The sequence below is a fragment of the Andrographis paniculata genome, unplaced genomic scaffold (genome assembly GCF_009805555.1).
Source record: "Andrographis paniculata isolate CXL003 unplaced genomic scaffold, ASM980555v1 Contig54END, whole genome shotgun sequence".
Classification (NCBI taxonomy): Eukaryota; Viridiplantae; Streptophyta; class Magnoliopsida; order Lamiales; family Acanthaceae; genus Andrographis; species Andrographis paniculata.
The window spans coordinates 2,593,175-2,611,253 of NW_026137589.1; positions in this window are offsets into that span (position 1 = coordinate 2,593,175).

Genomic DNA, 18,079 nt, shown 5'->3' on the forward strand with positions numbered 1-18,079 from the left:
AAATATTTATGTTTATCCAATTAAAATATTTTTACATTTTTCGGCTAAAATTATTAAAAAAATTTAATTACATATATGCATACAATATAGATAATATATATCCTAAGCTAAATATACTTTTATAAAATTATAATAGTATATATATATATGTGTATAATTGCCCTCAATCATACGATTTTATTTAACAGATTTAGCATATGTTGTACTTTCTTCGTTATTGACATTTATGTTTATTTGATTGGATGCAAAATTTTTTAAAAAGAGTAAAAATATATATATATTTTTATAATACAAAGAAAAAATAATAATTTTTAATAAAAAATAAAAATATTTTTTATAACAAAAAAAATATAAATTTAAATGAAATTATAAGTAATAAATAAAAGTACGTACTATCTAGTACTATGTACTCTGTATAAATATATACTTCCGACTTTGATGTTCATTTTATTCTAGACATAAGAATTTACAAGTAGTATTGTTGATATAATTTTTTAACAAAAATAAAGTAAAATTCAAAGATATAGAAAATATCCTTAAACTTGATTAATTAGTGCCTGAGATTAGAAATCTCTAAACACTGTATGGTACAGAAAATAAACTGGAAAATAAAAGACTGAAATTTAAAGTGGTGATCCCAAAATCTGACTTTGCTTTGTTGAAGTTGATTGAAGATGCCTTGCCAAATGATGATCCAAATCCTTAAATATTCTTTGAAGAAAACGTTCAGAACCGTCGCACTGTTTCACCAACCGTTCCCACCAGTTACAAAACTCAAAACTGCCTCTTTCATTGACACATGTCTTTAACCGCCTCGCCAACCGCATAACCCAACGACCGACCAACCGACCAATCTAGATACATAATTGGTCGCCAGATCAAAAGACTCACTGGTCGCCCCATCAAACGACCACTATTTGGTCTCTTCAATCGTCTGACCTATCAACAGACCTTTCTTCGCCCGACTTTCTTTTTCGACCGACCCCCATAGCAGCCAACCTTTGTATCAACCGACCCATTTATCCGACTGCGGATAATCCGACCTGCTTGCCCGACCGCGGACCATCTGACTTGCTTATCTGATTGAGAACTAACCGACTGAGAACCCACCGACTGACTCTGGATACCTTATTATTATTATTATTATTATTATTATTATTATTATTTTTTTGTGCGTAACAACATGCCTCCTCCTCAAGACTCCTAAGCATCATTTCTTATGATGTTTTAGGAGTTAGTAGGTTAGCATCCGAGGCTACGTCAGCCTCAGATCCGACCTCCATCCTTTGAGGCTACGTTGGACCCGACCTCCATTTATCGCGGACTGGTGCTGGCCTGGACGTTGGTCGATCTTGCACTACCATTGTATTCAGACTCCCGTCCGACTTATTCCTCCTTTCGGCCACTGTTGTTCTGTCATTCTTTTGCTCGCCTGAAAAGTTATGGTCGGCGACCTGACCCGTGTCCGTCCATTCGGCGGGGTCCTCCTGACCTGTATCCGTCCATTCGGCGGGGTCCTCCTGACCTGTATCCGTCCAGGTTACGTAGTCCTCCCGATTTTTGTCCGTCCAGTCGACGTGGTCTTCCCGATCTGTATTCGTCCAGTCGGCGTGGTCTTCCCGACCTTTGTCCATCCAGTCGGTGTGGTTGTCCCGACTACGGTCCGTCCATTCGGTGTGGTCCTCCCGACCATGGTCCGTCCAGTCGGTGTGGTCTTCCCGACCATGGTCCGTCCAGGCGTCGTGATCCTGCCGACCTGTCTCCGTCCATTCGGTCGTCCCTGGTCGGGCCTGTCCTCCTGTTTGGTCCTGTCTTCAGTCTGTCTGACTGGGTATATGCTCAGGAATGGCGTTGTCCGTTTGGGGGCATGACATTTCTGGCGGTGCAGGAACCGAATTCAATATGAATTTTGATTGCTCCATCAAGTTTTGCATTGCGTCATGTATTGCCTGCAGATTTGCTATCTGCTGGTCGTACATTTGCCGAAAACCTGCTGTCAATTCGGCCCGTAGTTGGGAAGCTTCTTCTGCCGTGATAAAGCCAACGGCTGTACTGTGGAATTGAAAATTTGCCATATGGATCAGCAATTTTCTCCCACTGTGGTCGCCAATTTGTTGATGTAATTTTTCAACAAAAATAAAGTAAAATTTAAAGATATAGAAAATATCCTTAAACTTGATTAATTAGTGCCTGAGATTAGGAATCTCTAACACTGTATGGTACAGAAAATAAACTGGAAAATAAAAGACTGAAATTTAAAGTGGTGATCCCAAATCTGACTTTGCTTTGTTGAAGTTGATTGAAGATGCCTTGCCAAATGATGATCCAAATCCTTAAATATTCTTTGAAGAAAACGTTCAGAACCGTCGCACTGTTTCACCAACCGTTCCCACCAGTTACAGAACTCAGAACTGCCTCTTTCATTGACACATGTCTTTAACCGCCTCGCCAACCGCATAACCCAACGACCGACCAACCGACCAATCTAGATACATAATTGGTCGCCAGATCAAAAGACTCACTGGTCGCCCCATCAAACGACCACTATTTGGTCTCTTCAATCGTCTGACCTATCAACAAACCTTTCTTCGCCCGACTTCCTTTTTCGACCGACCCCCATAGCAGCTAACCTTTGTATCAACCGACCCATTTATCCGACTGCGGATAATCCGACCTGCTTGCCCGACCGCGGACCATCTGACTTGCTTATCTGATTGAGAACCAACCGACTGAGAACCCACCGACTGACTCTGGATACCTTATTATTATTATTATTATTATTATTATTATTATTATTATTTTTTGTGCGTAACAAGTATAATTAAAAAATAATTTAAAATATATTAATTAAAATAATATCGTATAATAAAAATAATTATAAATTAAAATTAAAATAAATAATTATACTAAGTAAAATTAAAAAAAATAAATTAAAATATATAATTCTTAAAAAAAAAATAAATAGAAAAAACAAAATTAAAAAAATGGACACGGTCAATGACGTGTGTACTGTCCGAACTTTGAGCGGTAAACAACAATAAAAATACTAGGAAATAAATTAAAACCTTCATTTGGGTTTTCACGTGAATGTGAAAAGAAAAAAAGGAAAAAAGAGAATGGTGTGTACGTCGTCGTATTGCTCACGAAACCACTCGTGTGTTCTTTTGCTTTTTTCTTTTTAATTTTTTTATTTGAGTTTCGTATTTTTTAAAACTTTTTTTTGTTATTAAATTTTATATTTTTTAAAACTTTTTTTTGTTATTAAATTTTATTTTTTTGTTATTTAGTTGTATGTAAAAATAATTAAGTATGAATTATAATGAAAATGAACAATAATAATAATATTTTTTTAGTAAAAAAATATAAAAAGATAATACTCTTTTTACTTTAAAAAACTAAAAAAATATTTTTTTTATATAATAATTTTTTTAAAAAAAACACTAAAAATGAATTTGAATGACAACTAAATATATTTTAGTGAAAAATAATTAAGTATTTAATAAAATAGTTACTTTATAATTATAGTTTTTTTAACAAGACATAGAAAATAGAACTTTTTACAAATCTTTAAAACGACACACTTCAAAAAGCAAAGTGACGGAGCACAATTAATTCAAGGGAAAATCCAACCACTACTATTATTATAAATCAAAACGAATGAATTGAGATGGGTTTTTGGTTTTGGATGATTCATAAATATCAATTCAGGTATGATCTTGAATACAATATTCAAGACTTTTCTGAAAAAATTTCAGCCGTTCGATCAAAATTTTAATCAACGGATGAGATTGCAGTTAGGAGTAGATATGTAATTTGATTTTAATAATTAACAAGTCAATGCTTTGTTTTAACATAAATTAAGGGAATATAAATACAGATAGATGTAGATTGTATTCATAATTTTAATAGGTTCACATAAAAAAAAAAACTTCATCTTCTTTCACCGATATATATTTAAGAAAATAAATTGTGAAGAAGTTTGAGCGTAGAACAAGATGAAACAAATGATTGTCGGTCAGTTCCAGTGTATTGTGGACAAATATAACATTTTAGAAATTACGGAATGGGGTAAGTTTTATTATCGATCACGAAAGTAATGTATTGGCGAATTTTTATTACATCATATCTCTATCTTCTGAATATCATATATTAAATATATATGCATCATAATCGTATTAATCATTCAACATATCAATAATTGCATACAAGAATTATTTAATCAATGGCTGACTTGCAGACTTTCGTTAGTTCAATTAGACATTAAATTTATCTTGATTGTCGAATCCAATATTTGTACAAATGATATGTAGCCTGAAATAAAAAAAAAAATAGTTTACATTATTTTCTTAATGCGTTTTTAAATCTTATTATATTTTTGTAGAATTTATGTAAGTACTCACTTAAAAATTTTAATTTTCTAATATAATTTAATCGATTACTTTATAAAATTATATTTGAAACCAATAAGATAAAAAATATTATACTTTATCCAAATTTAAAAGTGTTGAATTAAACTAATTTGACATTAAATTTAGGATCAACCTCTTACAAGTATGGATAGTTGAAACAGTTTTCAAATTAAAGCATATCTATTATCTTTTTCATTATTTATATGTTTAAAAAACATATAGAATATTTATCCAGTCATATACTACGTAAAAAAAAGAATGTAAGTAATTCAGTTACTCAATATTTGCGCAGGAGCGACATCATAATACTAAATTCCGTAAATAATATTACATTAAAATAAACAACATATGTTATAACGGTGTATATCATTTGGCTCTTCAAATTACGACTATTGGACAAATGCATCTTTTTCAAGCTTCAACGATGCGTACAAGTCATATTGTATATATGTGCATAGACAAAGATTCGCCGTGCAAAAATAAATGCAAAAAAAGGCAAAAAGTGATAATCAAATATACAATACATTTATTATTGCCACAATAAAAATGGTGAGAAAATTACAGTAAAGTTGACCCCAATAATAAACGAACATGTTCAGAAGATGTTGTCGCTCAATTATACATATAAATATAATGATGCAAAATATATATAACATAATCCATCATTTAAACCTGACTAATACATCATAATTATGCAATATATAAATCATAAATATAAATCATAAAATAAAATATATCATAATTATACGTGCAACATACCTATATGCAACTTACATCATTTATATTTGATGTTAATATCATGTCTATTGAAGTTATATATCATATTTATAAATATAATAGTGAAAAATATATCTAACATAGTTCATCATTTAAATATAATAAATATATCATAACTATACGATATATAAATCATAAATAGGAACCATAACATGAAATAAAAGTGTGCATATAAGATTTTGTATCATTAGTCTACCCTAAGTTAAACAACATATGTGTCCTGAATATACATTGTACGTGTGCAAAGATCAACAGAAAGGTTTTTAGGAAAAACTGCGTAGACATTTATTTTTCTAAGAGAGACTAATCAGGAATGCACATATACTCATTCTCACCATAAAAAAAATTACGCAGTATTTAAAATACAACCACCAAATTTGTCCATTTGACCGAAAGAGCTTCTTGTTGTTGAAATCTGCTATCTTTCTTGGCACAGAGATACTTGAATGTGCTTCGTTCTCTTTGTTTTGAGTTTAATAGAAGCCCCAGGATCTCGATTAGTTGAATCCGTCATTGGAAGACTCGTCAAGTGTGAACTTCTAATAAAAGAGGAATTGCGCATCATCGCCGACTTTCGTCGAGTGCGGATGTGCAGATAGAGAAGGAATCGATGGCGGGGCTGGTTATTTGACACCGGCGGGGGTGGCTGGAGAGGTTGGCGGCGGCGGACTGTATTGTAGACGGAGGCAGCGCGACGGAAGAGGGGTATCTGTGTGGTGAATTTAGGGCTTGGTATATAAGATGAGGTGTGAATGGTTAAAAAAGTTAATATTATCTGTATTTGATTTTTAATTTATTTATATAATTGTCATATCATAATCGGCGAGTTGATAAAAATGTATCATATACATTTATTTGGACATCGTTTAATTAAATTATATAAGAAAAATATTTCGTGGTAAAACATCACATCATTTTGTGATACTATATACATCATTATATTTTGAATGTATACGATTTTGAAAATAATTATTTGCAAACGTTTCTGTTTTGTTTAAGAAAAAAATTTAATTCCGAAATTATAGGAGGCATTGATTTGTTTAATTAGATATCTTAATTAATATTTTGAATTACCAAAATATCCTCAATCAAACTCAATTGTTGGATTGCAAGTAGAAATGATCAAACGGATTAAAAATATTTATGATGCTCTTGAATTTTAATCAACATTAGAAGGATACCAAAATTCCATAAATATATATATACTCAATTTGTTCCAATACAATAATCTTTTTTACAATTTTTATTCGTCCCAAAACAATAGTCTCATCTCCATAAATAATCATATCACTATAAAACTACATTTACTTTTTCATTATTATTACACAAATTGCTACTACTTTTTACATTAATATACTTACAAAGGCAAAAAAGTTTTTTAGCCATATTTTTTATCCACTACCAATATAATATTAATTTTTTTTTAAATTTTATACTAAATGCAACTAGACTATAGCTTTGAAGGAGTATAAGATAAAATAAAATAAAAGAGAGTGGAAATTAATTAAGGTGAAGACAACTCACATCATAGGAAGGTACAAATAGTAAGTGTAGGTACTATAAATAGGTGTAATAAAAGGCGAGGCCCCTACTCCACATGAAGGGTTTGACTTTTTAAACGTCAAGGAATATTTTTTTTGATTTTCTGGCTCTGATTCCACGCTGCCCCACGTGGAATTAGGTCTAGTTTTCTTTGGTAGGTTTTCACCATTAATGCCGGCCATTGTAATTGTTAGTATTAAATTGGCTCACATATTTTAAAAGAAAATAATATTCCCTCTCTCTCTCTCTCTCTCTCTCTCTATGGTTGTTATTTATTTTTTTACGTAAATTTTTTAATATTAGTATTATAATAAGTTGTAATATAAAAGACGAAAATATTTCTATTAGTATTGTGCAATATAAAAGTAATGATATTTATATATTATAAGTTGGAAGGATATTTATTATGTTAAATATTTAGTACAATTACTAAATTAGGAAATAATAACCTTGTTTTGGGACAGACGAAAATTAAAAACGACAACCTTTCAATGGGACAGAGGGAGTAAATATCAGATAATACGTATTCATATAATATATATACTCCATTGCTATTTACTTTTTGCACGTAGATTTTTAAATATTACTAGTATTATAATGAGCTGTAGTGAAAAATACGAAAATACTTCTATTAGTATTCTGTAATATAATATAAAAGTAATGTCATTTGTGCAATATAGTATAAGTTGGAATGATATTTATTATATTAGGTAGGTAGTGCAATTACAAAAATAGGAAATGATAACCTTGTTTTGGGACGGACGAAAAATGAAAAATTACAACATTTCAATGGGACAGAGGGAGTATATAGAAGTTGTGGTGTGCTTTTATAAAATTTTATAAAACTTTTATTATTCATTAATTTGATTTTTAAAAATATCAAATCAAATATTTATATTTTTTATTTGTAAATTATATTAAAAATTAATTTTACATTTAAATATCACATCATTACATATTTTTATCACATTATATCACTATTCAAATTCAAATTTTTTACTATTCAAATTTCAAATTAAAATCCAATCTCCAAACAAACACACCCATAATACATATTTTGATAGTACCGCATATAATTTTATGTAACATAATATATTATAGTTTTTGCAATAAATTATATAACACAATATAATATATAACTCACATATTAAATATTAATATAATATATAATATATATTTTAAAAGCACGTTATATAATTCTAGGCATACGATTTTAGTACAATAAGCAAACTATATAATATAACACAATATATAATTCACACAGCACATATTTTTATTTACTTTTGCTAATATATTCTTAATTATCTCAACTACCGTTTTCATGTTATTGTAGATACGATAATTTATATAAAAAGTATAATGAGTAAATAATAAAAAATATATTAGTAAAAATAATTATAAATTAAGATAATTAATTTAATTTAATTTAAATTAAAATTTTAAAATGAGATTAAAATTTATATTTATTTTTAAAAAAATAAAAATGATATAAAATATAAGACAAAAAAAAATGATAATAACTCAACATCATTTAGTGCATATGTTTAATGATAAAAAGAATATATATATATATATATATATTTACAAAATATCAAATGGAAATATCATTTAAATAAAAAAACTAGTTTTTAAATCAAAACCAAACCAAAGCTATGAATTGCATATTCAACAACAAATCCCTAACAATATAGACACATGAGATCAAATAGAAAACAAGCAATATCTCTGAAAGTTTCAAAAAAAATTTCACCAAACAAATGAGTTGAAAATGATGCTGTTTATGAATGCAAAACTGATCAAAAAACATATTAAACATTCAAAACTTAAATTGCTTAAACTTGTGAGATATGGTGAATTATGAGATAGCCACCCTGCTTTAACAACTCTAATTCCACTTCATATAATCCTTGCTGAATTTTTGCAATGATTAAAACATGTTTATTCAAAAAATGATGAAACATAATACTCCTTTTTGTATGTTTATTAATCATGAGGGCTGAAATCACTAAAGAAAACTACATTTATTCTATGGGTTGTTTACCTGGGTCGAGGAGAACTATTCAATAATAGACATAGTCTACGAATTCGGGTGTGTTTGTTTGGAGGATTGAATTTAAATCCAACTATTCATTCAATTTTTTTTTCCCAAAAAAACATCAAATCAAACACCTATTTTTCATTTTTTATATTATACTAAAAATCAATTTTACATTCAAAACATCACTCAACACCTATTTATATCACATCATACAACTATTCAAATTTAAAATTTTTACTATTTAAATCTCAATTCAAAATCCAAACCCCCAAACAAACACACCCTAGCGACTACTCACAAGTACTTGTCTAATTGCCTCGACGTATGTAATACATTATTGTCATGTGTTCCATAAGAATTGTGGTTATAGGGTGCTATCCCTACATGCTCATTTAAAAATCTAATGATGATCTAACGACATACAATAATCTAGGATGTCTAAAAGATGAAATGTATCTCATAAAATTGGAAAACAAAATCAACGCACAATGTGTCAAATATTTGAAAAACTCCCACATGTCAACTACAATTGCGTTCAATTTGGCTACAACGCCAAGGTTTGTGCATGCGCGTGTCTATATATATATATACACACATGTAAAGCTAACTGCGATGACTTGAGTTTGAACTCAATTCAATGAATATGTTTGTAACTATTTTTAAAGAGCAACAATCCAAAGAAACTCCAAAATTATGTGCCAAATCCATAAACTACAAATGCATAAATCCATATTTTATCCAAAGAGCCTCTATCTCCTGCATCATATTTTTAGCATTTGAAGAATTTTGTGGTTTGTTCCCGCCGTATCTAACTCTTTGGAACTAGAGCTCCATAGAGTTGAGGATTGCCATCATAAATCGAGGGTCATCAAGAGTTTGCACTTAATTTCTTGTAGGAATTGGTTTTGATAAATTATTGTTGGACAAGTTCAAATGACTGAGAATATATAGGTTCAATAGCCTATAAGGGATTATTCCAAATAAATTGTTGTCATAAAGATCAATAGATTCCAGAAATGTCAAGTATCAAACCTTTAATGGATTTTTTCTATTCAAGGAATTATGTGACAAACCGAAAACATACAATTTACGAAGGCTCATCAACTCATAAGGGATGTAAGCAATCTTGATTCAATATAAATGAATATAATATTTGTTTCTCAATCATGTCTATTTTTTTTCCAAAGAAATGTTAGATATATCTGGTAAACCATTTGTTTCCTATGTCTTAAACTTCTAGAATATGTAACGTAGAACAAATGTTGCTTGATAAGTTATTTATCATATTATCAAAAAATTATTAGATTATAACGATGAAAGACAACTTTGGAAGACTTCTTGAAATGTCATAATTGGAAAAATATAAAATTGGTATCCATTATCGTAAGATGAGAAATTTTATGAGATACATTAATTAAAAGGGTAAACAGTTTTTTTAGTCCCGTAACTGGATCCCTTTATTATTTAAGTCCCGTAAGTGGAGCATGTCGCAAACTAGTCCCATAAGTGAAAATTTTTCGTTGTTTTAGTCCTCCGGCGTCGGAGACACCCGCGTGGCTCGCCGGAGGTGACGTGTCCGCCAGTTGTCGCTGACCTGGCGGACACGTAGATTTTTTTATTTTTTTTTTCATTTTTTAAAATTTTTTTAAAAACTTACTTTTAATTTATTTTTAATTTTATTTGTATTTTTTTATTTTTTTTATTTGGTCAAATTTAAAAAAATTAAAATAAAATGAAACAAAAAATCCACGTGTCTGTGAGGTGTCGCTGACCTGGCGGGACACCTGGCGGACACGTCACCTTCGGCGAGCCACGCGAGCGTCTCCGGCGCCGGAGGACTAAAACAACGAATATTTTTCACTTATTGGACTAGTTTGCGATAGGCTCTACTTACATGACTAAAATGATAAAAGGGTCCAGTTACGGGACTAAAAAAACAGTTTACCCTAATTAAAAAGAAGGAACCAGCTCGATCCAAGTTTAAAATTGATCGAGTTGGAGGATACACCGGGTCATTTTAATTTTGAGAGCTTTTAAAAGTGAACTTCATAATTATTCTATCGAACAAATTGTTTAAAAATCCAACATCTCTAGATTTGTTGGTTGCCTCAAAAATATTGGAATGAATTGTTTTAAACTATTTGAATTGTATTCACTTATGTATATATATATATATATATATAATGATATAATCATAGAATGCAATATATTTGGTTTATAATTTTTGGTGTGTTTACTTTTAATTTTGTTTTGAAATTTGAATTTACTTTTTTTTTATTTAAATAATAATTTAATATTATATTTTATAAGAAAAAATAATACTCCCTACGTCCCACATACCAGGTCCACGTTGCCGTTTCTGTTCGTCCCAAATACCAGGTCCACGTTGCCGTTTCTGTTCGTCCCACATACCATGTCACTTTCCTTTTTTGGAAAATAATTACACACTTTAATCTCATTTTAAAATTTTTAATTTTTTAAAAAAAATTTAATTAAACTAATTAGTTATCTTAATCTTAATTTATAATTATTTATATTATAGGATAATTATTTTTACTAATACATTCTTAATTATCTACTAATTACACATCTCCTAAAATACTGTATCTACAGTGTATCAGACACGATATGCGGGACGGATGTAGTATTTTTTTTATTGAAAACTATGAGAGTTGAGTAGTGAAAGAAATAAATAAAATTGTGAACACCAAATTGTTTAGAAAATATAATAGATTGAATTAAAACAATACAAATTAACTTAGTAAAATTATTTGTAAAAATAAAATAAAATAAAATAAACACTCTTAAATAGATGTGAAAACAATTTATATTGAAACAAATTAAAAAATCAATACAAATTTATTTATTATGTTACTTAAAAATGAATAATTTTGCTTTATTTTATAAATAACAATAACAAAGAGATGTCTTATTGGGAGTTGGCACGAGAATTAAGGAATAATAATATTTAATTGAAAGTAGTATAAAGTAAAATATAAATTACTAAAATGCCCTTATATTTTGAAGGATTTTAAAGAGTAGGTTAGAGTAATAATTAGAGTTAGTTTGGAAAAGTATGAATAATTTTGTTATAAAGTGGGGACTACGGTTACTAAATAAGGAAACGAAGACAATTATTTTGGGACATACGAAAATAAAAAAACAAAACAACTCTTTCGGGACGGAGGGAGTAATAAAATATACATTTTGTTTTTTGAGATTTAATAAACTTCTCTTAAAAAAAATAAAAGATGCACTCACTCAAGGTAGGGACCACTCTGCCCTCCGTCCCATGTTGGATGTCTGAGTCACTGTAGATACGAGAATTTAGAATAAGTATAATTAGTAGATAATTAAGAATATATTAGTGAAAATAATTATCCTATAATATAAATAATTATAGATTAAGATTAAGATAACTAATTAATTTAATTAAAATTAAAAAATTAGAAAATTTAAAATAAAATTAAAGTGTATAATCATTTTCCAAAAAAGAAAAGTGACATGGGATGTGGGATGTGAGACGAACAAAAACGGCAATATAGACATGGTAGGTGGAACGGAGAGAGTATTAATTAATGATTTATATCTGTATGCAAAATTTAAATGTTTGACTATTTTACTGTAAGAAGTTATCATTAAACTCAATGAGCATGGATTGATAACTATTGCTACTCAGTCGAGTTAGGTATTATTATATTATGTGCAAAAGTATAAAAATGGTATTTATGAGTGATTAAATTGGTTAATCATAATCAAATTAATTAATATAAATAATTATCTAATTTTCAGTTTAAACGGTATATTTCAACTAATATAACAATTTTATATGCTCTGTGTAAAATACTCAAATATCATCAATTAACTTATATTAAAATTTTCAATTTATGATTATTTATGTACACATAAAACTATTTAGAATGAAATCGGGCATATTGATATTTATAATGTTTTCATATGCCAAATAGACAAATATATATATATATATATATTTCATTTCTACACTACATTGAAATGACGGACAGTACAAATTTTCTTTTGACTTTGAATAAATGCATTTTCTTGTAAACACGACAATATCAAAATTTTCACAAGTTAAATTTATAATAATTCTCTCTTTATACCACCTAAATAGTTTTTTTTTTTTTCACTTAGGATTGTTTATCTTAATAGTTTTTTTTTTTTTTTTTTTTTTTTTTAGTCTATAAGGGAAAAGTTTAGTATTTTCACAAAGTCTTGCTTTTGCTGCTATATCTGGAGTTACTATTACTGTTGGACAAGTTCACGTGACTTAGAAAATATAGGTTCGATAGACTATAGGAGATTTTTGCAAATAAATTATTTTCGTAAAGATCAAAAGATTCCAAAAATACGACGTTTCAAATATTTAATAGAATATTTCTATCAAGAGAAATATGTGACAAATTGAGAACATGAAATTTAAGAAAGTGGTCCGTCAACTTTGAAGGGATTTAAGCAATCTTGATCCCAATAAAAATGAATATAACGATTATTTCTCAACCATGCCTGAAATTTTTCCAAGTAATGCTAGATGTATCGAGTCAAGTTACTGTTTTTGAGGTCTAAAACTTTTAGAATATGTAATATTTAGCAATATTGTTCAACAAGTTATTTATCATGTTATCGGAAAATTATAAAATTATTGTGATGTAATACAACTTTGGCAGAGTTCTTGAAATACCGAATGTTGCAAGATCAATTTTTTAAAAGATATATAAGTTGAAAAGAAGGCACCATCTCGATGCAACTTTAAAATTTTGAGAGCTTTTCAAAGTGAACCTAAAAAATATGTCATATTGAACAAGTTGTTTGTCTCTATATTTGGTGGTTACCCCAAAAATATTGGAATTGATTGTTTTATACTATTACTTGAATTATATTCACTTGAGAATTTAGAGAAGTTTTATTTTTATCCACGTGATTGAACATATTAGATTATGTATTTGTATGTTTGGTGCTTACATTATATATCTTAACATTCAATCTAAATGTTGAATATACTTAGATCAAGCAACTAAAGCTACAAATCAAAGTATGGTGCACCATCATAAACTCACACCTAAAGAAGGGAAATAGAATATAATAAAAGAAGATATGCAATGTTTCAAATAAGGCTAATGCAAACATCTCGAGGATATGTATGCATGCATGAATAGACAAATAACTCAAATACTTAAATGACATATTTGAAATATATCATCTTTTAAATTGTAGTGTAATCAAGCAAATAAAATAGAATAATTCATATACGAAAACTTTAAACTATTATACTTTTTATTTTGACAAAACTTCAAGATAGGTTGCATGGTAAAGATATAAAATCATTAGTTTCTTAGAATAGAACAAAATAATACTAAAATAGATTATGAAAAAATCTCATTATCCAAAATAATGAAAGAACTAAGAATTAGATCAACAAAAAATTTAGAGCTTAGCAAGAATATCTTGGCTCGTGTAATTAACAATTGGTATTTACAAAAATCAGATAATTTTGCATGCACATTATACTGAATTAGATAAAAGGACAAAAGACAAAATGAAACAATAGAAATAACGCATTTACTTACTTCCAAGAGCATATAGAAACCAATTTTCAACTTTCAAACCTTAATCAATATTGTTTAATAACTTCTCTTCCTATGAAAGCTAATAAATATACACTTCTTTCTTTCTTTTGTAAATAACACAAAAATAGCAATCCAAATTTCATGTTTTGTCTCAATAGTAAAATGTATGCAATAAAAGCACCATAAACATATTTTACTTCAAGAATTTGATCATTACTGATATTATATTGGACAGTCTTGTATCAAAAGTAAATATAGGAGCTAGAAAAAAGAAACTCACCTAACAATGTGATATGTACTTTTATGGTATATCACTCCCATTTTTGTAATCTCATTTCCACAAAATTGGGTAGGATGGAACCTCAAGTGAAAATGAAAATATATGTGAATGAAGTAAAATATGCAAAAGAAGTGGTTAAAATTCCTGTGAAAATGCAGTATTTTATGGTAAATGCAATAAAAAAAAAATATAATTTTAGAAAGCAATAAGATAGTTTATCATCAGATGAACAAATTAAACACTATTAGGAAGCCAACATAACTTATTTTAAAACTTCAATTTTATTAAAAGAAACACCAATCCTTATAAAATAATTTATCAAGCCTTTGAATTGCATCACTTGCCTCTAAATAAATCAAAATAGTCATTTACAGTAAACACATGCTTGAAGAAAACAAAAGTATAACAAAATATTCTCCAATCATAGCATATCAAAAGAAGAATCATTCTTACCAAGGTAATCTCAAGATAAACAAGATAATGATACAATCAAAACATTAATTACAATAGCTCCAAGTCTTCCAACATAAACACCATTCAATAAGTAACAATCTAATCTTGTTTGGTTTCTTGTTTTCTCTAAATTTGTAACAATAAAAAAAAAAATAGCCATCCAAAGACTTCCCTCTATTTCTGTTCACTTAGCACACAAATTAGAAGGACAATAAATATAGAAAACAGTTTGGTAGAAAACTTCCAAGAGTATCGGGAAAAATGAAGTCAACACAACCACCTCTCTCATAACATTTAGCAATAAATCGAAATAAAAAGATTCCAAATAAATAAACAAGATCCAACCACAAGCAAGCATTCTACAAGTCGAAATGACTTGAGGTATCAATAAATTTTTATTTTTAGACCTAAATTGCAGAACTCACTGTTCACAATATTTACAGTTGTTTTTGCAATAATCAGAAGTAAATTTTACCTTACGTTTGGAGCCGGTAAAATGTTTTCGACAATCTGCACAAAAACATGATTTCCCAGCAACACACAGCGTCAAGCCCCGACCAGAAATCACAACCGAAAAACATAAGCGACTGCTCCTACTTCAAATTAAGAATATCTGACAAAATTGATTGAGGGAGACGAAAATGCAAACAAACACAGTAAATGAAAATTGTGAAAAGGCGAATAGAGATCGACCCACAGGGGGACCGAGCTATTTTTAGGAAGTAAGGACAAGCGGTGAAGGCAGAGAGACTCTATAGTGGCTTCCTCGACACGATTTTTGGATGTATGGAAGTTGGAGGCTAAGGGAGGAATGAATGATCGGTTTCCGGCTTGTCTGAGAAGACGATGAGGAAGAAAATATGTTGCAAGAGAGAAAATTGTTCCAAGAAAAAAAGGCAAAATAGGCAAAAGTGTAATATTAGATGTCAAAACCCTAGGTGCGTATATATTAGTAATCAAATATATATTATACACTACAAAAACGTATCTAATTAGCTACAATATTTTTAATTACGAAATATTTTTGTAATTAAAACGTGTCATTTAACAACAAAATCAAATTTTTGTAGTTATATTTTTTTTTTCAACTTGCATTGTAAAAAAAAAAACATATTTTTCGTTATGAAAGTCATATTTTTTTGCTAAAGACCTTTAGTAATATGGTATCGTCGCAAAAGCTTTTTTGCTATAAATTCATTACCTTTTATTACGAATTTTTTTTAGCAAAGTTTCAATATTTTTTAGTGATATTAATATATTTTTAATGATATAATAATAGCTTGTGATATTTTGGTTTATATTTTTGGTGTTTTCAGTTTTTAACTTTATTTTGGATTTTGAATTTAGTTATTTTATTTAAATAATATTTTGATTTATATTTTATAAGGTAGATTAATATATTTTTATTGGTCATAAAAAAATATGAGAGTTGAAGAGTTAAAAAAGAAAAAAAGAAAAAAGAAGTGAAGATCGACTCCCAAATTGTTAGAAAAATATAATAGATTGAATTAAAAAAAATACAAATAAGCATATCATTATTAAAATTATTTGTAAAAAAAATATTTTAAAAATAAATACTCTTAAACTGAGATAAAAAAATATTTATATAAAAATAGATAAATAAATAAATAAATAACATTATTTATAATCTTAAAAATGAATTATTTTACTTTATTTTACAAACAACAATAAAAAATAATAATATATACATATTAAAAAAAAAAAACTATTTTAAGAATCATAAAATCTTCTTAACAAATTGACTCTAGGTAGGGATCATACAATCCTTATCTATGGTTCGACTGTGAATATAACAATATTGATTAATGTTTGATATCTATGCAAAATATAAATATTTGATTTTTCTACTATGTGAAATTGTAATCCATTCAACACGACGAGCATTGATTAATGATTGTTAGACAACTACTGCTATAATGTCGAGTGATGTAGATTATATTTTTGAGTGCTTAATATTAAGTTAATCACAATCAAATTGATTAATATAAATAATTATTTAATTTTCAATTTGAATTGTATAATTCAACTAATTTAATAACTTCACATGCTTTATAAAAAATACTCAAATATCGTCACTTAGCATATATTAAAAGCTCTCATTCATCATAATTTATATACACAATAATCTCCTTAAAACGAAATCTGACATATTGATATATATAATATTTCCACACGTCAAATAAAAATTTATATCTCTAATTTCTACTGACATTGAAATGGCGTGTCAATGTAAATTTTCTCTTGATTTAGAATAAACATATTGCATGTTGGACACGACAATTTCAAAATTTTTCATGGGTTAAATTTATAATAGTATTATCTTTGTACCCCTAAATAGTCTTATTTTTCATTTAAGATTGTCTCGTCTTAATAATTTCTTTTTATTTATAATTTATAAGAGACAAATTTAGTGTTCTGGAAAATTATTGTTGAACAAGTTAAAGTAACTCAGAAAATATAGGTTCAATAGACTATAATGGATTCTTCCAAATAAATTATTGTTATAAAGATCAAGATATTCAAAAAATGTGAAATTTCAAATATTTAGTAGAATTTTTGTATTCAAAGAATTACGTGACAAATTGAAAACATACAATTTAAAAAGGCTCATCAACTATGAAGGGATGTATGCAATCTTGATCCAATAAAAATGAATATAATATTTGTTTCTCAATCATGCTTGAAAAATTTTCAAAGCAATATTGGTTGATCGGGTCAATTTATTATTTCTGAGGTTTAAAATTTCTAGAATAGATAACATATAACAAATATTGCTCAATAAGTTATTTATTATATTACCGAAAAATTATAAAATTGTCATTGTATAAGGCAATTTGGACATAGTTCTTAAAATGTCGCAATTGGAAATTAGAATATTGATTTCCAATGTTGCAAGATAAAAAATTTTATGAGATAGAACAATTGAAAAGAAGCACTAATTCGATGCAACTTTAAAATTGATCGGACTAGA